Here is a 23,649-nt window from a genome sequence, read left to right on the forward strand (position 1 = left end):
CTAAATCACACCCAACACTTTCCTTTCGTTTTCTGGGTTAAGTAGCGTAGTTTATGAAAGCACTGGCCTAGTATCTTCACGTGACAGACCGGAGCCACAATATACCTCTGGTGTAAGGAAAGACTGAACTAATTTCAGACGAGATTAAAGTCCTGGAATGATGATGGAAAAAGTTGAATTAATTGCTTTACTTTTATCATACTCCCATTTTAGATATCCCCTTACGTCAGAATTCTACGTTTTACTACACTGTATGTTAACGTTAACCCGCCCTGTGATATCAGGACCTCTAAAATAGTATACAATAGTATACAGCCCCTTTAACAATTTTGTAACAGACTTCTATCGCACATTATGGTCAGAGAGAAACGTTACACAATAATTGTGCGCGTATCGTTGGATTAAAATATTGATAAGTTGACGCCCACCACGATAGTTTCAAATTGATATCAATCACGCTCGTTAAACGTCGTAACGTCTCAAGCAATGTGAATAAATTATATAATCTTCAAACTCCCGCCTGGAAACTCTCTACTCTATTTATTCATGATTTTACACGAGACCACGCCTTTCCTCTGGGTAATTTCCACATGATTCCACTTAACTAAATTTTATTTACAATATAGTGACCTTTACGTCAGTCAAATCAAGTGAAGTCCGATACGTTTAATTCTTGAAAATAAAAGATAATATCGTTAACTTTGATGCTGTGAAAAACTCGCGGAAACAACTCGAAAACTGGATCTAGTGAACGAGAGGGAGCCAATGATCGGATATTATTCTTGGAAATGATGATTAGAAAATAAATCTACTAATTTCTCAGGTAAAATAATACATCTACAGAAAATCAAAAAATGGAGGGCATCCGTAATTCAGGGACATCGAATGTTTTCAGAAAAATATTTATTTGCTTGTCTTTATATGTATTTATTTTATACAGTAGTTACTCGTAGCACGCAGTAAAGTGGCATGGTAGGGTATATGGATATGTATGTATGCGTATGTTTTTGAGAAATGTATATGTGAGAAGTGATTTGTATTGTATTGTACATTGTAATCCTTATTTCTTAAGTCTAATTTAAAAAAATACATTCTATTCCGAGACATACATCTTTAAAAAAGCTTACATAGAATACATTGATCATATGTTACTGAGAGCGTCCTTAAACTCATTACAGGCATCTGTAAGTAGCAGGAGAACGAGATGTGTAATTTAAACGAATCTGCAGATTATTACTTTTAATGAAATTTGTATTTGCAACTTATTTGAAATGTTTGCACACACTTGAAGAAAAGTGTACGACTACCAGGGTGGTATTACTGGGTAGTGGGTCGAGAAATGAGGGTGGCGGTCAATACACAGTCTACACTTCAGGACTTGACTCTTCAGTGATGGCAGGGGGTCAATCTTGGATGGAAACATGATTCTAGGACCCCCCCCAACCTCCCCTGGCAATTCCTCCTGGAAAATCAACCCCCCAAGACAATCCCCCAAAAGCAATCTCCCCGAACAATTCCCCCAATTCCTTGAAAAGAAAACACTCTGGGTTTAAATTATCTGTATTATACATGTATTTCCATTTATACACTTCTTGAACGTTTTACTGACTTTTAGAGAAGAGACAGAAAATGAAGTAAAAGCAAAAGTATTAGCTATTGGCTATAATTATAAATTACAAGAATCAGGAAGTCCGCTTACCTTAATAAACAGGCCTGAGAGGCAACCTTATTAACATTTATTTGAGTAAATTTGGTCATTTGCCATTACATGTCATTTTCTAATCAAACTAATACTACCGTTTTCTCTATTTTTTCATGAAAGCAAACAAACATTTTTTTCTGCATTTCATTTGATGTTAGTGAGGTTTCTAAATAACAGGTTAAGCAAATAATAATGAAATACTAGAAAAAGAAGATAAGTTCCGAAGCTTGTTTATTTCTGTCATGGGGCAGTGGTAAAACAATTAAAACTTACAGTAATTTCATCAAAGAGATACCTGTAGAGTGAGGTTATCTGCTTGCCCACCACCTGGAGATAGAATTTTATTAAAAGCAGGCATTTATAATTTTTCATAATACCACATTTTCATTCTCAATATTATGTTCATTACAGGGGGTAGGGATTGACCGGGGGTGTCACAATACCCCTGATAGATGTGTCAGCTCTAATATTATCTGATGATCAAGATGAATAAGAACATTTGAAGTTTTTTCCAAAAAATTACATCCATGAAATTGCTTTGAGGAGATAAGGTTTAAGAAATTTAAGTTGACTTATCGAATCTATCATTTATGGCAGCAGTTTTAATAAAATTTTGTTCGGGACTTCCAGGCCTAATAAAGGGATTAGGCATTTACTGACACTAGCCGCAGATCTTTCAGCACTAACGCTCATATTAACCACAAAACCGACGAATTGACCAACACACCACACACTTATTTAGCACCAACAAAACGATATCTAGCACTAACATTCATCCGCTCTGGTAGTACTGCAAGACTAAAATCTCCTCATGTAAACATTTAGCTTCGTGGATCCCCCCATACTCCATTACCCCAGTCAGGAGAAGTTAAAACAACCCGCCTGCACATATATAACTGCACTTAATTCTGATGAGTTGTTGACACGCTTCTGTAGTTGATACACCTTTAAAATATCATTACACTTGTAACGTCAGACATAACTTTATTCGCACTGAGAGGTACATTTTAAAAGTTAAAACTGGAACTCTTCACTTTGTGATAACACGTAAATACTCTGAAGAGGCTTTTACTACCTTTTGCAAGTTCTTCTGAACTTTGCTTCCCGCTTAAAAGCTGCTAATTTACAGTATATCACCCAACCGTGTTGAGAGAGGAGGGAGGGTGTCACTTTAGGTAACACTCTTACGTATATTCCAAGCCATTGAATTGTCTCTTAAAATGGACCGGTCCAGTAAAAAGTACCGCTCTTCGGAAGCCGACCTCAATTCAGACTCAAAAGATAACTCTAACCTGTCATCTCAGTTTACAATCTTTGGGAACTGTCACAGATAAAAAGTTCGTAAACTGGCAACTCACATACATGTATCACATATTGCCTTTAAAACTTCAAAACTAAATCACTGCATAGCCAAGAAAATCATATATAAGTTATGCACCGCTCCTGTCCGTAATGAATACACTAATAGATCATACAATACAAATATGCTATATTCTACCATGGCCAGGGAGCCGAAGTGTGAGGAGGACAGCCAATATGACCAATAGGCGGTCCTTCTACTCTCCTCCAGGGTTAAGCTGTGGGACGGGTGGCGTTTCATTATTTTTGTTATCAAAGTTTCTCGCTGGACAACATAAAAACTGGTGCAGCATTAGACAGAAAAATATCTGTGACATTTGAATGAAGAATTCTCTGTGTGGCCCTGGTAGAGGTTACTACTGTCCTTTCAACAATACAAGCGAGATAAGACTCCAGCCGATTCCGATGCCGTCTCAACCATGATTGTGACGGATTCCACAGATATCACCCAATTGTGTTAGTGAAGACATAACGTGAGACTGGAGGAGGGGGGATAGCATGTACGTGTATTGCAATGATTGGAGTGTTTGAAGGGGAATGTGGTGGAGTGGGGGGGGGGGGGGGGGGGGGGGGGGGATAACGGGGATGGATGTAGGAGAGAGTAGGGGAGACATACTAAAATATCAGTTCGTTACAGCAGTCGTACTAACTCACGGGGAACAGATATTTTCAGGTTGTCCCCGACAGCATCTAATTAGAGACTTCTAGAAACTCACCTCAGCATACCTGTGGCAGTGTAAGTAGTAGTACCAGTGCATGTAGTAGTAGGCCTACAAGATGATGTAGTAGTAGTGAGAGTAGTAGTATAAGAGTAGTAGTATAGAAGGCAATTTATTACTGGCATAGGTTGTATATAAGTAATACTCACTGCACGTGACTGTGATGACAATACAATTAAATCTAGGAAATCAATCGATTGAGCAATGAGCGGATCTGGTTTCATTATCCTTATAACCCCCCCTCCCACCCCCACCCCCCCACACACACGCAAACACGCGCGCGCACAAACAGCTTTTGATAATAATAAAAAAATATGAGACTGAAATTTCTCTCAGGTGCGCCCGCAAACATTTCAAAAAATTGTACGCATAATTCCAGACAAAATATATTAAAAATTTACCACATATCCGATCCTAGGTTTCATTTGTCGTATACGATGTCCCTATGGTGTCCATGTATTGCCCATATGCCCCTACTTGTGGGGCGTCCGTCACTTAACTTCATGGTCATGTGGGAAAAATTGTACGTCGCCTGTACCGCACGTAAGCATGCTAGCCCTAGACAACTACAGTACAAAATATACGAAAAATTTGATTTCGATTTCCTCGTACTGCGTCTGTGAAAAATGCAGCCTTGGCTGATAATGATAAGAACGCTGATAATGATAATCTCTCCAGAGGTGATTTCCGACTTTAGTTCTAGATGCTTGTGTGAAATTTAATATGGTCCACCAAAATGTTCCTGCTTGTAATTGAATTAATTTGGTTTTCGATTTTATAAATGTCTCAATTAGACCTATTTTAACTTTTTCCCCTCTTTCGCACGCGTTTTAAACCTCTTAATCTTTCTTGCTACATGTAACCCAAAATATGAGTAAACATTTCAAATGAGCCATATTCCGCAGTTATTATGCTGTGGATATTATTTGCTTTTACAGGGCCATAGCCTGAGCAAAATGCCAGGGGGGCAGTAAGGGGACACGAGGGGGCAAAGCACCCGAGGGGGGAGGGTGTGGGAAGGGGTGTCCCCCTCCCACGGTGTGGAAAATTTTAAAAAACTGTATGTATAATGCTGCATTCCGGTGCATTTTAACTGTTATTTATTGCTCAATCAGAAGTCAGAAATTGTGGGTTCACTTTGCCATAAGTACAGTCATTTTTTCAACACAACACGCCAATTGGACCCTATTTTGCCAATTTTGGCATGAACTGAGTTGGCTAAAATCAGTACACCTTTGTAAACAGATTGTTGATCGATTGTCTAGTGGCCATGAGTGCATTTTCTCACAGAATTGATACCAACTTTGCAATTATTATTTTTTTTTTACCTTATTTATTATTATTATTATTTATTTATTTTTTTTGCACCTCAAATCCCAGGTTGGGCAGCTGCCCCCCCCCCCCCCCCTGCCCCCCGGAGGCTACGGCCCTGTTTTACCGTACAGAGATTAGCCATCTTTTTAACCAGAGACGCATCTTTTAATATCTAGTGAAAAATCAATCTATGGCCCTGGTAGAGGGTAGCCAGAGGCTGCGGAGTGTTGATTTTGTTGCTGTCTCAACCATGATTGTGACGGACTCCACAAATATCAGTCAATTGTGTTAGTGAAGACATAACGCAAGAAGGTGAGACGGCTGAAAGGATTACAAAGAAATTACCTAATAAGTCATTGGAAATGACAGTATGCTATTTTCGTTTAAATTAGATGTCGATGAACCATTCAGTAAATGACAATATGCTATTTTAGTTTAAATTAGATGTCGACGAACCATTCAATAGAGAAAGATTAAAAGAAAATATGTTGAAGCGGCACAAAAATGATGGAGGGGGGAGGGTATGATGATATTATAAAAGGTTTGGGAGAGTCGGGGAAATTGAGTTTTGAGTGCGTTCGGGTGTTTACTGATGTCCTTTAACTTTAACACACCAGGTTATACAAACTTTTACAACTTTTGTCTCTAAAAAACTGTACAGATTAATCCTTTTCACTTATATAACTACCGTATGTTTCTACTATAGTATTTCACAAAGATGAACTTTAAAGATGACGTCTATCTAGAAAGAGCGCCATTAGGCCACACTTTTTTTAATTTTATGGATGACATCCTGCGCGCGCACCGATTTTCGTCCGTTCTCCAAAAAAAAAAAAAAAAAAAAATCCCCCCCCCCCCCCCCCCCCCCAAGGAAGTTGGCCAGCGATCATCGCCCGGAAAATTTCAGTGACATTCTGTCCAAAGCAGCACATACCAGTTTCTTTTTGGAGCGAAAAAAGGGTCGACAAGAGCGTCGTGGTATTTGGTGGACTGAAGGTCGGACAGGCCACCCGATAGTTGGCTGCTAGCGTTTGAGTCGAAGTAGACAAAATGGCATCGACTGAAATTACCTTAGTAGTAGGAAGCATAGGCCCATCTTTGCTTCATTTTTTTAACAATTCTGTGAAGTGTTTACAATGCTTTAATTTTCTGAGAGTACAAATTAAGACACGCTGTTTATTTGATATTTGTTTTATTGGATGCTATACCAACAGAATGCATGAAATAACCTTAAATAGATTTGGTAATATGCAGCATATATATTCATGACTTTTTACCTTTCTACGAAATAGGCCCTATTCACAAAGCTTTAATATTTTGAGAGCATGGATAAAGACATGTTGTTAGTTTGATACGTGTTTCTGTGGTAAATTAGTGTTTCCAGCTGTGTACTGAAAACATAACTTTTCTTAAGCAGTTTTTTTTTTTTTTTGGACTGTTTTTTTTTTTTTTCGCCCGCTCGCACCGACTTTGGGGTCCCCAGAGGATGTCATCCATAAAAATAAAAAAGTGTGGCCTTACTAAAAACGCAGCACTGGGAAATTAACTGGCAAGGTGTCAACGCTACGTTACATAAAGTGCCGACAGAATCTACGTGGAGTCAAAGTTTGCTATTTTTGAACAAGCCACACAACGGAGACTGAAATATCGGAGCGCAAAATATGACTTGTTTTAATTATTGATTAAAAATAGGCTGTTAGTAGGCTATGACCAAGTTGTTAAACAGCCGATGAAATTCTTAAAATATTGAATGACTCTAAATGGAATTTAATAAATTTCTAAATTGCTTATTTGATTTTTCTATATCATTTTGTAAAGTCAGAGTATTTTATAATAGCAAACTGCTAACAACGCGTTACTTTCCAAAGCATAAAAAATAGGTGTGTGTGTGTGTGTGTGTGTGTGTGTGTGTGTGTGTGTTTGTGTGTGTGTGTGCGCGCGCGCGCGCGCGCGGATCGGGGTGGAGGGCGTGGGTCTTGCACGGGAATCTTCCTCTCTGACAATTGTCAATGTTGACAGGGTACGTAATGGTCCAGGAGAATAGAGGAAGTGGAGTTACAACAGGGTTAATGCTACAGTATTTGTCCTCAGAGTCTGTCTCAACATGATTGTGACGGCGCCCAATGAATTTCATCATATTGTGCTAGTGAAGACAGCGATAAAGTATAGAGGGCGCTGATGTGATAATCTTTTTTATAATTTCTCCGGAGTATCACAATAATTTTTTATATATCACAGTGGCTGGACCTTGGTCATATCTGTTGCGATGCCAAACCCCCCTCCCGCCTTGCACAAGTATCTTGGTCGCAGTCCATTACAAATCCAAAGTCTCACCTCTTGCACAGCGCCATCTACACTCAACAATGTTTACATATGGCGCGTGCAAATGGTGACGCTGAAAAGCCGGAATTTTCATCAAACGTTCTGTACACTGAGTGTCATCTGCCATCAGGGCACTTTTCTTAGATGGTTTTGTTATATATTCTGTTGGCAAACTTTATCGGTGAGTTCAGGATAAGACATATGAAGTGAAGAACACACATGGTATCGACTGTGTCAGTTGTGCACTGTTCACATCACAATGCAATGTAGTACGAAACGTATTAGCACTCCTATTGACCTTGTGTTAGCACACTGTGTGTTAGTACAGTCAGTACATATCAGAATCGTCAATAGGAGTACTAACGCATGAATTTTCGTGCTAGATGCAATGTGCTGGGGAAGATTTAACAATGAGCTACATAGCACGAAATTGTCAAAAGTAATTTTTGATTTGCATTTATTGTTAGGGTGCACACATGATATTTTTCTAAGTGAGCTAGAGACTTGAAATTTTGTGCACAGATAGCCACACATTTGAGTATGAATAATCAATTTAAATTTTTAATCTATCTCATTTAGATCAAAAGTTATTCAAGTTTTAGTAACACCATGTTTGTTCTTTTTTTCAGGTGCTATTTTCAAAAATGAGACAAAAGTTGCCCCCATCATTTTTCATCCCCTTTATATTGTCACAGACATTTGAAATTTGGCACACATTAAGTATAGAAGTTGGGCATTAACCCAAAGTTTAAATTTTGGTTCTAGCATTTTCCTAAGCAGAGTTATGTGCATGTGAATTAAGCAAAATGAAGGATTTTTTGATGGTAAATGCTAGAAAATACACGTTTCTTAGGTTTTATTAATCAACAAGACTAAAACTCTTGGCAGAATAGTTGTCTTACATATGAGTATTAGTACAAAATTAATAGTATAAGTGGCAAATTGTCATTGTGAAAAAAAACAATCATTCAAACTTAGGAACAACCCACACCCTGGGGATCATAAGGTTATTCTTGCATATGTACTCTTACTCCTTAGTATCGAACACATATATATAGTATGTACATGGCACATAATTTTCTTTTATGATAAACTTCCTGCAAAAAATAAAAATGCCCCCACTTCTGAGGATGTTACCCCCATGCATATTTCCATCACCCCTGCTTATAAATGCTGATAAGGCAGTTTGTAATGAAATTCTCTCTCTCCAGCAGTTGTCTTGATATTAGTATAAACCAAAATTTAGTTATATATTTCATGTCAGAAAACAATATCTGGTGAGCTTGAAAGAAAATAAATCAAGCTATATACATGTAGCACCTGTGATACTACTATTTAAACCTACTAGTAATGCATAAATGTTTTAAAGCTTAAATATCATTGAAAATTAACTTGCCATGTATGAATGATAGACTTAATTTTTTTAATTCATGTGACTTAACAGAGTTTTCTGATCCAAGATTATATTGAAAAAGTATAAGAATTATCTGTAACAATATTTGTGCTTCCAATTTGTCTATCAATTTAAGTAAAGAATACACAAATGTGATTTAACCTCTGTTATAGGGAATTCTTGCACCACAAAACCGATTATTTTAGTTTTAAAAAGCTGTTGGTTCAACTATACTACAGAAGTCTACATATATAAAAAGTAAATATAATATATCAATACAAATGACAGTAAGTTTTAAAAGGGAACTTGAGCTATTTTAAAGGATGTCTTTCCGCTGTAGACGCTTAAATAGGCCTTTCTCTGAAACTTTGCCTATTTGATCCTGAACCCCAAAGCATGTCTCACACGAAACCGTTGAGAAAATAAAGGTCGAGGTATAGGTTTTTAAGATCACTTAAAGAAAAAAAAGCGCAGCATTTTTTTTTCGTCTAAACTTCTCGCCATTACTCCCCTACGCATGGAATTCTGGGACTTGCCTCAATTTGCATATGACTGAATACTACTGTTTACTACGCTCTGGAGAAGACCCGGATGTCACTGCAAACCAAGATGGAGGGTAGTCCGAGTACACGTGAGTTGAAAGAGAGAAGAATAACTCTACGGGACAATGAAAAAGGAAATAAAACGGGAAATGCAGAAGCAGAGGATGTTATTTTCATTGGCAGGCCGGTGAGGTAGACAAAGCAGAAGTAGGAAATAAAACTGACAAGCGAGAAACTGACAAAATTCTGCCGGATACGGGTAGGTTATTTCGATCTCTTATCACGTCCGACTCTTTCATTGAGAACATATTCAGGAGGCGGATTTAGGGCGTCTTCTGGTTCTTCCGGAAGACGGTTAGATTTTCAAGTTTTCATTGGCGGGTATATGTAATATTTCTGTCGAAAGGCGGTCAAAAATGGAGGATGGATCAACATTACTCGGAAGACTGTCAGAATAGACCTATATCTCTGGATCCGCCCCTGTTATCCCTGCTGTACGCAGAAAAGTTTATTATTCTTTAGAGGAGTCGGTACAAACAAGGATTGAGCTAAATAGTCTTCTATTAAAGACTGGTTTTTGTCGGCTTACTTAACGTCGTTATATACTCAAGTCCAAAAAAAAAAGAAAAAAAAAAAAGAGAAAAAAAACAACCTTTCACTATTTACCTTATTCGAATTTAATTTGAATTAAAAGATTTAAAGCGAGCACATTAATTGCAGCATCTGATGGTAGTAAATGTTTATTCTCTGTTTATGTTTTTAAAGTTGACTTCATGGGGAATCTCTGGAGAATGAGGATAATACACTGGTATATATATTTTTTTATCCAGGTAATATGCATGTGGTAACATCTACCCCTACATCAGGTTCAAGGCCAACATAGAGCCAGAGCCAAAGTAAGTACCTGACACCCAGAATCCAAACACACAATAGCTGTTTATTTTACCATGTTCAGTACACCTTACCATCAATATCAATCTAATGCATGTTAGTACTTGGAACAATGCCATTTTATTATAAAGTTTAACACTGCCATGGCAGCTAGTCCTAGAATTGTGACAAGCACAGGATATCAGTACTTATTGTGGGTAACATTATATAATAAATTGGATTTTGACACAAATAATTTTGATAACCATGCTCTATTCAGTGCTCTTATGTCTGGCGTAGACATTACAGATAGTGGGTGCTATTAATTTCACAAAAAAATGCATTGAAGTCTTTCCAATAGTCAATGTTTTGTTTTTAGGTATACTAAGCAACAAAGCAAGCACTCAAAATCATGGATGACAGTAAGACCTCAAGCTGTTACATAAACAATTAGCACAAATAAAGGTACATTCCAGTCTTACAAACCAGGAATTTGACATGGGAATTACAAGTACACATTTCTAAGCAGCCATGGTGCAGATGGAACCAAGAGACTCAAGGCACCGTGGTCCTTATATGTATATAAGAATTTTTTTATCAAAATGATGATTACCTCACATAAACTTTTCTTTTATAAATCCATCCAGACATACATTATTTCCTTGTATGGCATTAACTTTTAAAATGATTGATTTTATGAACAGATTGTGTACAGAGTTGCATTTTACTTTTGATATGAGAAAGGGATAAATGAAAGCACCTTGTTTTTCTATGCCTTTATTTTTTATGTTCACTGAATGGTTGCACAAATTACAGTAGAATGAAAAGAATCCTTCTACTCAGTGACTTGCATATTACAGGTCTTATGAATGTTTGGTCAGTAAACTGATACTCATGGTAATAGTTATTCTGTGATTTTCTTCAAAGTGAAGTAATCAAGCAAATTCAACGGCAGTCAAAATGTAGGGGACATTACAGTGAGTGGGAGATGGGCCAGTCCCATCTCCACTGATGCTGAGTCATTGCTTGGTAAATTCTCTAGCAAAAGCATCTTTATATCCAGTGCAAGGCCAGGATTTCCATCACACTTGTCACAATGTATTCAGCACTTTCCTTGGCAACACCATCATTTTCTTGGCAACACCATCATGTATGCTCTGATAATGAAAAAAAAAATATTCACTTTTATATCTGTCATTTCTGTTTTGAAATGTACAATAGCTTACTTCAAAAATAAAATATTTGAAAATGTATGAACACTAAAACAACCATAAGGACTGGATTTCACACCACCAAATTTTATCGAATAAATTTACTTTGAAAATAAGAAGGAATATGAATGGTGTTTGTGTATTGTGAGAAACTTAGAATTTATCTTTTCAATAAAGATTTAATGAGTTTTATACCTCTTCTGTGAGTTACTGAATTCTCCTTTCATGTTCTTGAGTCAATCCTCCTGATCTCACACCTCTTCCAAGCCTTGTACTACTGGACCTAGAAGTGCTATGTATCACTGCCAACTCTACTAAACCTTTATACAGGGCTTTTTTTCTAATGAGGCTGACATCACAAGATAGTATGCTGTAAAATAATAATAAAACTAATAATAATAATAATTGGCACTGATTTAATTGCATGCTAGTAATAATGTTGTGAACTGTTCAAAATGGGTTTCACTTCAATTAATCATTGTCCTGCACTCAAGCGTATCAATTGTTATCCCTAAACTATAAGTTTTTTTGTATGTGTGGATTATTACAAGTGAATATAGGTGAGGGTAAGGTGGGTCCTACACATTACTATCAAAACTAAGGAATATGCCAGATTAACTAAAAGGCCTGTATTATTTAAAAATAACAGAAAACTCTTTACCTCAGGGAGCTCTTTACCCTCTAGTTCTGGACTGCTCTGACTGCTTGCCTCATCAACAATAGGCCTACTCTCGATCTGAAAAGTATAAAAACAGATCGACTAGAAAAGCAAGATAAGATACGTGTGTGCGTAGCACAAAATTCAGGCACTCCTATTGTCGATTTTGACATCTGCACGATGCTCACCACTACTGCCAGTAAGTATCAAAATCGTCTGGAACGCATTTGTAGTCCGTGCTACGCTGTGCGTGCAAATCGCGATGTCAAAATTGCGGCTCAGAAAGCATAGCAAACAACAAAAAAAAGTAACAGTCGTTCATAAATATCCAACCGAAAAGGGCTGGTTCAGTTGACCTGAAAAATATCACTGTCTCTAATCATGTCACCGGTATATTTCCTGATACAAGTCACTCATTCGGTGAATCGGCATTGAGAATTACGGCATCAAGCACTGTTGACATAATAGGCTACACTCCGTCGTAAATATTTCCAAGCCATTCGTTGATTTTTGGACTATTTTAACCGACGAGAAGTTAAATGAATTCTTTAAATGTTTAAGTGCACAAACCTGTTCACGAACAATGAAGGGAGAGAGTTTTAACTAACGTGCATCTGTAAACGACTTACTTCGAACTCCACCGCGCCATATTTGTTTCTCCTAGTGTACGAGTGCTATTTTAGGCAACGCACTCTGATTGGCTAAAACCTTGCGGTAGTCGTCTTCTCTTTTTTGGGGAGAGGACGTTCTCCAATACAGACTCGAATGTGAAATAATTAATTATTTTGATTGCCGTCTACCTCAAAGGCGAATTTTGGTTTAGATCGTGACCTTCATATATAAGAAAAAGTTGGGGATATGTTTTATTTTCCCTCATATCGGAAAGACCCCCTTTAAGTCTTTGGCACGGAGATATATAAAAACAACATTAGTAAATCACAAAAAAAAAAAAATGGATAACCTATTGTCTCTTGTTGGCTTCCTCAAAAAAAAAAAATTTTTTTTATTTCGATGTACGTCCATCTCTTAAAGTTCTAGATATAAATATAATTATATACATATACTTAAATCTAAAGTTCTTCACACAAATACCTACATGTACATAGAAATTTCCAAAAGGGACTTAAAGGACAATGTTCATGTTAAAATCCATTTCTCGAATTTTGAAGATACAGCACTCAATCTATACACTAGAGGTATGTTTTAATCGATCCCCGCCATTTAAAAATTATAAAAACAATCTATTAGTAGAAAAAAAAGCGTTTTAGTAAACCTCACCTCAATATGCAAAAATGAAGCAACAGATCTGGGTCACGTGGTACTGTGACGACAATCACGATAAAGGTCTATGAGACTCAACTGAGCTGCAGGTGCATACAGACGGAGAAGTTAAGGAAAGTTGTGTTGAACGGAGTTGAGGAATTTTCGTTATGCCTCGGTGTGTTGCCGTGGGATTCACCAAAATTGCAGCTCTCGTTGACAATCTTTCTTTGTCTGTGACGGTCTTCCGTGACTTACTTACTAACTTCGGTGACAATAGTTGCGATGCTCTAGATCATGGTCACCTCAGGTGGTTTAGATCATATCAAGAGCTGGTAGTCTTTCAGATTAACTGTCATCAGTTGGCAAACTTACTGATTGCTGATGCATTTTAAATGCATTGTAGTTGACCAAAAGCTCGTTTACAACAAACCTGTTAATTATGCACCGCTGCAATTCCCAAGCCAGGTAATAACAGGTGGGAAACTCGTCTTGGTGGACTTTCATATTTTTCAATATATCTCATTTATTTCATGGGGTTATTTTATTGGTATTTGTAAATGACGTTAAATATCAATACTTAAACAATTAAGTTCAAACACGGTCGCGAACATTAATAAAAGAAATTGCTCTCAGGGTATCTTGAAGCTTCCGTGGAAGAAAACGTGTTGAGGAAAAACAGGAAAAAGAGCGTTATATTAAAGAAAAAATGGGAACTGCTATAATAAAATGGTTCGTTATCCTAATTCGTTTATGCTTTGAGGATTTGTTTCTGAAGATTATTTCATCTGAAATATTAAATAATTTAAAAGATTGATTATTTTATAACTTGAAACGCAAATTCTGCGTCAGTACGCAATTTTTTTTTTTTGCAAATTTGTAAGCTTATAACAACGTGCTATAAAGATCTACTCAAGAAAAAAATTTGCTTGGGTAAAATTGAGTACGGAATGAACTGGAGACACTTGGCTTGTCATTAAGTTTACACGAAAATATGTCAGGTAACTTTATACTGTCTTTGAAAGAGTAAAGATTGAAAGATAATTTTAGACAAACTTTGATGGGGGAAATACCTACAAAGAGTAATGGGCTATTTCGCCAACATCTTGTTGAAAATTTTACACTGCAATTCTATCAAATAAGCTAAGGAACTAATTGCCAAATTAATACTCTCATCACATAACAGGGGGGTAACCAGACCTGCAAAAATTGTACGCACATATTTAAAAAGATTACAAGCACATACAGCAAAATGTAGACTTACGCAAAACATGAAGGACAGCGTAATCACAGCAAATGTACCTCATATAGTAGCTTAATTTCCATTAATAATAAAATCATCATTTAAGTCAAAAATATTCTTGCGATTTAATAACTATTTTAATTTACCCAGAACGGTATATTTATTTTTAAAGGCGGTTAACTGAAATATAGTTTTATGATTTGTTTGTGAAAATTGCCCATGTCACCCTGTTAGTTTGGAGGTCTAAGCTGGATCAAGTCCGTGTTAAAATTCCTATGAAGTTGTGCAGGAAAAATTCTTCCTTTCTTTCTCTAGCTCCTCGATAAACCTGGTGTTCAGATTTTATCTAGTACCCCCAGGTCTACGGGAGCTGCGCTTTGTAAGTAACGCACAGGTAGATTTTTACCTGAGATAACTGGAGTAAAGCTTAGATAGAGAGTGCGTTCGTTACAAGCAAGACAAATTGAATGCCATTTAACCCTCTAATTAAGAGGTAAAGGAAGTTCCAGGTAGATGGATGATTAAGATAGGACTTGTAAAGGTAACGGGCATTGTTTACCTCAGTTTAATAAAAGTATGCAAGACGGAGTGTCAGCGGTTTAATAAAATAAATTGAATTTCACAAATAACATGGACCTCATATGCAATAATCAACATTTCCCTTAACTCATTCAAATGCAGTGTTTTATACAACTTGGGATAACCATAATGAAATGCTTGTTAAAGAAATGACTAGACGGGAAATGGTTTTACACAGCTTCACGAGGATTTAGACCCCTCGGGTAAGAGATTTGAATGAGTATAAACTTTTATCAGAAGCCAGAGAAGTCATCTTACAGGTAGACAATGCAGCTCAGTTTGACAGCTAAGCACGCTCTGTTCTCCAGTGGCTCGATTGTCGTCATTGGACCACGTGACCACGTAGCTCATTAACTCCCAGGCCGAGCAAATAGGACGTTTTTTAAAGCCAAAAATTTACAAAATGAGCTTTTAATTTGTGTATTTGGATAAAGATATCGTTAGTTGGGCATGTTTTCTGAAGAATATGTTCCGTTCAGGCCATTCTGACGGCATGAAGCAAACCCTTTAACAATATTCACACCTTCCAGGTCATTTGAAGTCTTTGGCAAAAATGTGTAAACAGCATACGTAAATCACACACACACACACCAAAAAAAAAAAATAAAAAAAATAATAATAATAATTAATTAATTAATCAATAATAAATCTGTCAAGGCCCCATAAAGACCTTTATAATCAGACAGAGACGCTAAACACAAGAAGTTACAACTCCTTGCTAAACCAGACAACCAAGAAGAAGAGTCAGGATTATTCAATGTATTGATGCCGCAAAACGGATGAAAACACCTGCTCAGAGTTAAATTATTATGTCAAAGTAGCTTGTCAAAGTCCACTCAGGCTTAAACTTTTTAGTGCATTTCACCATGATTCCCAACAAACTCATCACAATAAGGATTTTCTCTGTTATTATCACTTCTAACTGATGTATGCAAGCGATGTTACATTTTTGTTAAGCGTACGCAGTAAAAATTGACCTCGACTGGCTGCGGTCAACAAGCGTGTGCGAGAGGGGGGTGGCGTTGAAATAAATTACAAAAAAAATATTTGCCCAAATTTGCCCAAAAATCTGAAATGTTGGTTAGAAACCTTAGTCCTTGTTCTTCTAAATGGCATATATTTTGTCTTGCCGCCCTTTGCCGACTTCAAAAAATAAATCAGTTTAAAAGTTTGCCCTTAAAAATTTTCACTTCTGACCTCTCGTAGATCGCGAAAACAATACCCAAAAGGAAGTAACAGCTGTTCTCTATCACGTGTTAAGGTAGGGTTGTTCCTGATGCAGTAGTTGAGACACGCCGTGCATTGTAAGAGCGGGTTGAAATCTGATACTCTGGGGACAGTTTTAATGGCGCTTCGCGAAATAGAACAACTAACGCCACCTAGGGACATCTGCGCTCGCTATTATTGTACATATTCATAGAAACCTTTAGGCATTTCCCACTTATTTGGTAACTAAATAATTTTCTCCATAATCCCATTCTCTATATTTTATCGAAGGCGGATTTAAAATCTATAAAAGCACAATATAACTTCTTCTGTTTTAAGAATGATAATTCAGTCAAAGGGTACAAAGTAAAGATATTATCGGCTTTTGAATAATTAGCTATAAATCCGCTTTGATTCTCCTTTAATATATCTGTGCTATCTGAGTAAGTAGTTAGCCTTTTGCTCAGAATCGATGTGAACACCTTGGCTAAACTACTTAACAAGGAAATAGGCCTGTAGTTTTATGGTTCATGAGCTAATCCTTTATTTTTATATATTGGCTTAATGGGTCCATTAAGCCATGCATCTGGTACAATTCCAGAATCAAATACTACATTAACAGGGGTGGATCCAGAATGTTTTCTGACAGTTTTCCAAATTAACTTTGTTGATCCATCCTCCATTTTTGACCATCTTCCGACAAAAAAAATTAGATACCTATCAATAAAAACTTGAAAATCTGACCGTCTTCCGGAAGACCCAGAAGACAGCCTGAATCCACTCCTGATTAAATATAATGGTGCCATAATATGTATTCATTTAGCAAGTGTCTGGCCCGGGTGACTTATTATTTCTGAGTAATTTCACAGTATTTACAACTTCATCGAGCGATATAGGTTCATTGAACTATAATCAAAGATCTGGTCAGCGTCTATAAAAAGTAAATGTTTCATAATTAGTATTAGCATTAACCTTCATAACTAGAAAAGCACTCAGAGACCGCAGACCTCCGCCAAGGCAGCAAAGTCTCCATCCAATGCCAGTTCACCCCTTAATTTTTGATATTTTTGATTATTGATTATTGATCTGGCTCACCACCAAAAACTAATCATCTGTTCCTTGGCCCACTTCTGACAGTTCCAGAAAATTTCATCAAAATCGGTCCATAACTTAGTTTTTTGATTATTGATTGATTATTGATCCGGATCACCCCCAAAACTAATCACTTCTAAGTTAACCCATTTCTGACCTACCCTGAAAATTCCATCAAAATTCATCCACAATTTTTTGAGCTATGTTGATGACAAACAGACAGGCACACAGCAGGCCCGTAGCCAGCAATTTCAAAAGGGGGGTTCTCTTTCTGAAAAAGTGGACCTTTTCCCATAAAAACTTCATGTACCTAGATCAAATCTTACCCAGAGTTTCCCAGCAAAAGGGGCGGTTCTTTCGAACCCCCCGAACCCCCCTGGCTACGGGCCTGGACAGACAGACAAACAAACAGGGGTGAAAACATAACGTCCTTGGCGGAGATAAAAATTATCTACTCCTAGATCTACTGCACCATCACTACAGGACTTTTTTCTTTTACATTAAACATTTTCCAATATTCTTTTGGATTTTTTACTTCTCATATTCTTAATTTTATTGTGTAATTGGTATCTATAGTTAGTAAAAGATTTATTCATTACAGTTTTATAATGTTTCTGGGCATCAAGAACTCCTTGTTTAAATATAGTGGATCCATATTTCTTATATTTACAATAACATTTACAGTACTCCTTACGTGCGATACAGCACTCATTGCCAAACCACTCTTTATTCTTTTTTGGGGGGAAATTTAGTTTTATTGTTGTTATATCTATAAGATCCAAATATTTTCTTAGCTGAACTCAACAATATTTCAGCAGTCTTATCAAAAATTGAATCAATTTCCTTTTTCTCCACACTGCCAAGATCCAATCTCTCAATAACATTTTGTACATCAATAATGCAAGCTAAGTTAATGTTCCTATTATTTTCCTTGGGTTTTTTAGTTTGCCATGGTTTAATTCTTTCTATGTGTTCACCCACATCTATATTACCCTCTAGAGTACACTTTTTTGTCTTTTCCAGTCCATCATCTGTCCATCATCATCTGCCACAATGGTACACAATGACTCCAGACTACTACACTGTACTAGCAGGCACAGGACTATACTGCCACAATGGTACACAATGACTCCAGACTACTACACTGTACTAGCAGGCACAGGACTATACTGCCACAATGGTACACAATGACTCCAGACTACTACACTGTACTAGCAGGCACAGGACTATACTGCCACAATGGTACACAATGACTCCAGACTACTACACTGTACTAGCAGGCACAGGACTATACTGCCACAATGGTACACAATGACTCCAGACTACTACACTGTACTAGGAAGCACAGGACTATACTACCACAATGGAACACAATGACTCTGGACTACTACACTGTACTAGGAAGCACAGGACTATACTGCCAAAATGGAACACAATGACTCCAGACAACTACACTGTCCTAGCAGGCACAGGACTATACTGCCAAAATGGAACACAATGACTCCAGACAAATACACTGTCCTAGCAGGCACAGGACTATACTGCCACAATGGAACACAATGACTCCAGACAACTACACTGTCCTAGCAGGCACAGGACTATACTATCACAATGGAACACAATGACTCTGGACTACTACACTGTACTAGGAAGCACAGGACTATACTACCACAATGGAACACAATGACTCTGGACTACTACACTGTCCTAGCAGGCACAGGACTATACTGCCACAATGGAACACAATGACTCCAGACAACTACACTGTCCTAGAAGGCACAGGACTATACTGCCACAATGGAACACAATGACTCCAGGCTACTACACTGTCCTAGCAGGCACAGGACTATACTGCCACAATGGAACACAGTGACTCCAGGCTACTACACTGTCCTAGCAGGCACAGGACTATACTACCACAATGGAACACAATGACTCCAGACTACTACACTGAACTAGCAGGCACAGGACTATACTACCACAATGGAACACAATGACTCAAGACTACTACACTGTACTAGCAGGCACAGGACTATGCTGCCACAATGGAACACAATGACCCCAGACTTCTACACCGTTCTAGGATACACAGGACTATACTGCCACAATGGAACACAAGGACTCAAGACTACTACACTGTACTAGGAGACACAGGACTACTGAACTTCACATGTAACAGACAAACAAAATGATGGATGCAGCAATTTTCAAGACAGTCAAATAACAATATGAGTTTCATGAATCAAATTTTCTTACCTCCCTATGTAGGGACATTAGCTTTTTCCGTATTATTTGTTTTACTTTAAGTTTACTAATTGGCTTTGTTTGGCAAAGAAGCAGGTTACTTTTGAAAATTGGCACAATCTATTTACATTTACGGTAATAATTCTACTTATGGTGATGTTCACCCTGTAACTGCCAAACCTTATTTTTGTTTTATATTAAGTTTACTGAGTGGCTTTGTTTGGTAAAGAGGCAGGTTGCTTTCGAAAAGCGGCCTGATTGCTTTACATTTACGGTAATAATTCTGTTTTATTTTTGTTTGAATATTTTATCTTTCACACATTAGCATTTTCAGTGTCTTTTATAGCCCATGAAACTGAATTACTTGCTAGTTTTTCAATATCCATGTTACTAAGCATATCTTAGTACTCACTCTTTGAGGTTTTGAACATGTTTTCATTGCTGGAAATTGTGGATAACCTCATTTATTGAGTTCAATAAAGCATTGATGACACTTTCTGAGTGGTTAGATTTGCAGTGAATATACGGTTTTACTGTATTAGGTTTTTTGTATGGTCCAAAATATCAGTCTTTTAGGTTAAAGGTCACATCTAAGAGGTTAACAGAGTTGTATGAGATGTTGGTGACCTTTGTTTATATCTATATATACCATGTTCAGCTTGTTTTTGAGAGGGATCCTCTCAAACATGCATTTTTATTGAATTTACATAACAATAAATGGAAATTGCTCATTTTAAAAATTTAAATGTGAGTATCAGGAATTTTAAAACTTGTCTACCTATTTTGCCTCTTTAAAAATTATACTTCTCTATTTAAGATACTCAAATTCTATTTACTTTGCCCATTTCATTTATAAGGCTTATACATGTAGCTCCACATAGCAAGCATCACCATTAATTAGGTTGTGGTCTTCAGAAGTGCATTTTAATTAATTAATTAAAATTATTTTTACACTTGATTCTTCATGTTTGGATTTAATGTCTTATAAATGACAAGTTTTTTTTTCAATGTGATTTGTGTCATTTATTTTTCTTTATACATGTTGCACTGGAAAGTTTTTCTTCTGGCTCTGTTAAATTTGGTACAAAGTGGCCTGAAAGATTTTTCACAAAAACTTTTTTCTTTGGTATTTCTCAGCAGTTCCAGTGCTATCATGTCTGGCTCCATGATCTTTGATGTGCCTTCCCAGTTTTTTCTTATTTATTTATTTTTCATTTATTTTTACTACTTGTTAACCTCTCATGGTTGAAACTTTTCAGCCTCTTGCAATGTGCTGTGAAACCTATAGGTTATAAGTTATATAACTTTGCCTGGTTTTTCTGAAATAGAGAAACAGCTCATGAAGTCTTCATGTCAAAGAGTAAGTTACATGATGTTCCTGACCCCTTCCAGTCACTTTATTCTTCAGCCCTTTCTGACCTTTTATCTTGCAGTCAAACCTAATTGTTAACTTTTAATTATCAATTTTATCATTTGAGGGCTTAAAGCATTTTAATAGATAAAAGCTGTTGTCGAATTTCCTATTTCTGTATTACGCTGACAGTCTTATTACAATCTTAATACAGATTGGTTAGAAACTGAACACTTGCATGCATTTATATCATACCTGGTACATGCATGTTAGGGTGATATTGATTGAACAAAATCATGTGAATATCTTCTTTTAAAAAGTTGGTGTGTCTTGGCAAATTGACACCATGCTGAGTGTCCCTTCCCCCTGAGGGCAGTTTCCCTGTCCGCCACTTTAGCCTTTAAAAAGTTATTTGTCAAGATTATTCTAACAGTGGCCTGGGCTGTTCAAAATAAAAAAGTAATATACAAAGATACTCTGCCCTAAGAGATGGGACTCCCATACTGGTGAACCTTGACAGGTTCACACCTCTCTTGGGGTTCCATCCCCCAAGGGAAGTTCCCCTGCCCATTAGTTTAGCTTTTAATAGGTTTTCTTTGAGAATTACTCTTACTGTGGCCTTGGCTGTTCAAAATAAAATATGGAATGTAAAGAAATCCTTGATTACCCATCAGTCTTTTAGGATGGAATAAAATCTAGGATCTTTTTATGTCTTTAACTAAAGTTCCACTCAGAGGTGGAGTTCTTGGGCAGGAGAGCTGGAAGGTGTACTCTGTGAGGAATTGATAAAGGTATAAAAATACCTAAACATGTGGAACTTTCATTTTCTTTTTCAATTTAAAAGCAAGTTATTTTCATCTTAGATCATCATTTTCTCATTTTGATATTTAAAAAAAGAGTATACTATTTGTGGCTTTACAATTTTTCACTCTATGGTGAAAGCTGTGGGCAGGAGCATCGCTGCCCTCAGAGAAGGGACACCCAAATTATTGTGTATTGTAAGGTTGAAACCACGATGGGTTTCCCAGTCTCCTAGGACAGTCCTATACCAAACACCTCCAGCTGTCAGATTATCTAAAAATAAATTTTCATTTATTATATTGGTATTATCATTTCTTTTTCAGACTGGTTCCTTGCAACGCAATAAATGATATGACTAGTAAGGTATATAATGATGGGCTTGTGTGGGACATCTTTCCTTCCAGGTATGCCTGTCTCTACAGTCTATTACTCTGCTGTTAGTAAATTTCATATGAAACAATACTGCCCCAATTCCAGTGATATTTTTTAAAAATCTCAGTGTTTATCATCAGACTTTGGAAATAATTTCTATTTCCTTAACTGTTGCACAACTTGTGTATTGGGCTGTGTTAAAAGTTGTACAATCTTAAATCTCTGCCTCGTGGAAGGAGGGACTCCTGGGTGTACTTAGTTTTTTTCACACATTTTTTATAATCTGATGGTTTTCTCTGAATTGTTTACCTGTTACGAACAGTTAGTGTGAGGTGTTGCCTTTTGAGTGACAGATTTGTGTTCAAAATGATTACAGTTGAAAATAGAATTGATATGTGCATTTATTAGTCAATCCGTTTTTCTGAATATTTCTCTTTGAATCTTCTTTTATAAAGTTATTCTCTTTTATGTATTAAGCAAGCATGGCATTGATTTAGTTACATTTTTGAACAATTACACTTGTACCAGCCAATTTACATTGTATGGGCGTGGCATGTATTTATTCTTCTCCAAATTGTCCAGTGTGTTTAAACTTGAACATCTACAACTGTGGTCCCTAATTTACTGCAGCATTATCTTTACAAGTTAAGGTATGTATTAGCTTCATGAGTGCATTAAAGGAGTACATAATAATAATGTACAGACATTTCTGTCAGGGCTCTGTCTTCAGCGCTGTTAACATCTGGCACACTTTTTGTAATAAAACTTCCTGCCATGACAGTAACCAAGAGTTGGATTTGTTTTTGTTTCAGTGGTCATTTCTTTTTAAGTTGAGTGATGTAGAGATTTTAAATTAAAACCCCATGAAAGAAATTCTCTACTTTAAGGGACAGTTCATAAAAATAAAAACATTATTTGAATGTCACATATGGATATAGTTATAAATGAAAAAAAAAGTTTGGATGAAAGTCAAAGTTTTTGAACTACATTTGTATGATCAAAATCCATTTATGGTGTACAGGCCAAATTATTTGTTTAGGCCCATATTCGAGGATGTTGGTTTGAAAAAATTGCCCTTTTTGCTGGAAAGGGTCCAAAGCCTATCATGGTACCATTACTGTGATGTATCCTAAGTTGGATCAACTGAAGGAGTAAAGAAAATTCACTTTTTCAGATAACAACAACCCCCCTTCAGCATCCCACCCTTCAACATTGCTGGCTACTTATAAATATTAAAATCACCTTTTAGCAAATTTTTCTCTTTTATTTAGAAAAGAAAAAAAGACACAACCCATTCAATAACATAATCAATATTTTTTTGTACCAGTAAAATAAAGGTATTTTAAGAAAATGATATTCTGAAGTGTTCAAACTGTCTGCCACAGAGCTAATAATAGATGTGCACTGACCA

General features: G+C 36.7%; 3 long non-coding RNA genes across 4 annotated transcripts in view; 2 read left to right on the plus strand and 1 right to left on the minus strand.

Annotated features, from left to right (window-relative positions):
• Positions 1–23,022, plus strand: part of LOC147763071 (uncharacterized) — a 57,481-nt gene extending 34,459 nt beyond the window's left edge. Inside the window, exon 2 of the long non-coding RNA XR_015333441.1 lies at positions 18,494–23,022. This is a non-coding gene — a long non-coding RNA (uncharacterized LOC147763071). The remainder of the gene's footprint in view (positions 1–18,493) is intronic.
• Positions 7,442–11,624, plus strand: LOC147763072 (uncharacterized). The gene is made up of 4 exons (XR_015333440.1): positions 7,442–7,597; positions 8,046–9,610; positions 10,182–10,247; positions 10,601–11,624. It is a non-coding gene; the product is annotated as an uncharacterized LOC147763072 (long non-coding RNA).
• On the minus strand, positions 10,983–12,908 carry LOC106159436 (uncharacterized). Of its 2 annotated transcripts, none has more exons than XR_015333438.1 (4): positions 12,720–12,908; positions 12,094–12,168; positions 11,628–11,802; positions 10,983–11,378 (listed from the first exon to the last, which is right to left on the minus strand). It is a non-coding gene; the product is annotated as an uncharacterized LOC106159436 (long non-coding RNA). The 2 variants fall into 2 exon arrangements; XR_015333439.1 differs by having other exon boundaries at positions 12,661–12,907.
• Positions 23,023–23,649: the final 627 nt, after the last annotated feature.

The sequence above is a fragment of the Lingula anatina genome, chromosome 3, assembly GCF_051362555.1.
Source record: "Lingula anatina isolate TDL-2025a chromosome 3, LinAna3.0, whole genome shotgun sequence".
Lineage (NCBI taxonomy): Eukaryota > Metazoa > Brachiopoda > Lingulata > Lingulida > Lingulidae > Lingula > Lingula anatina.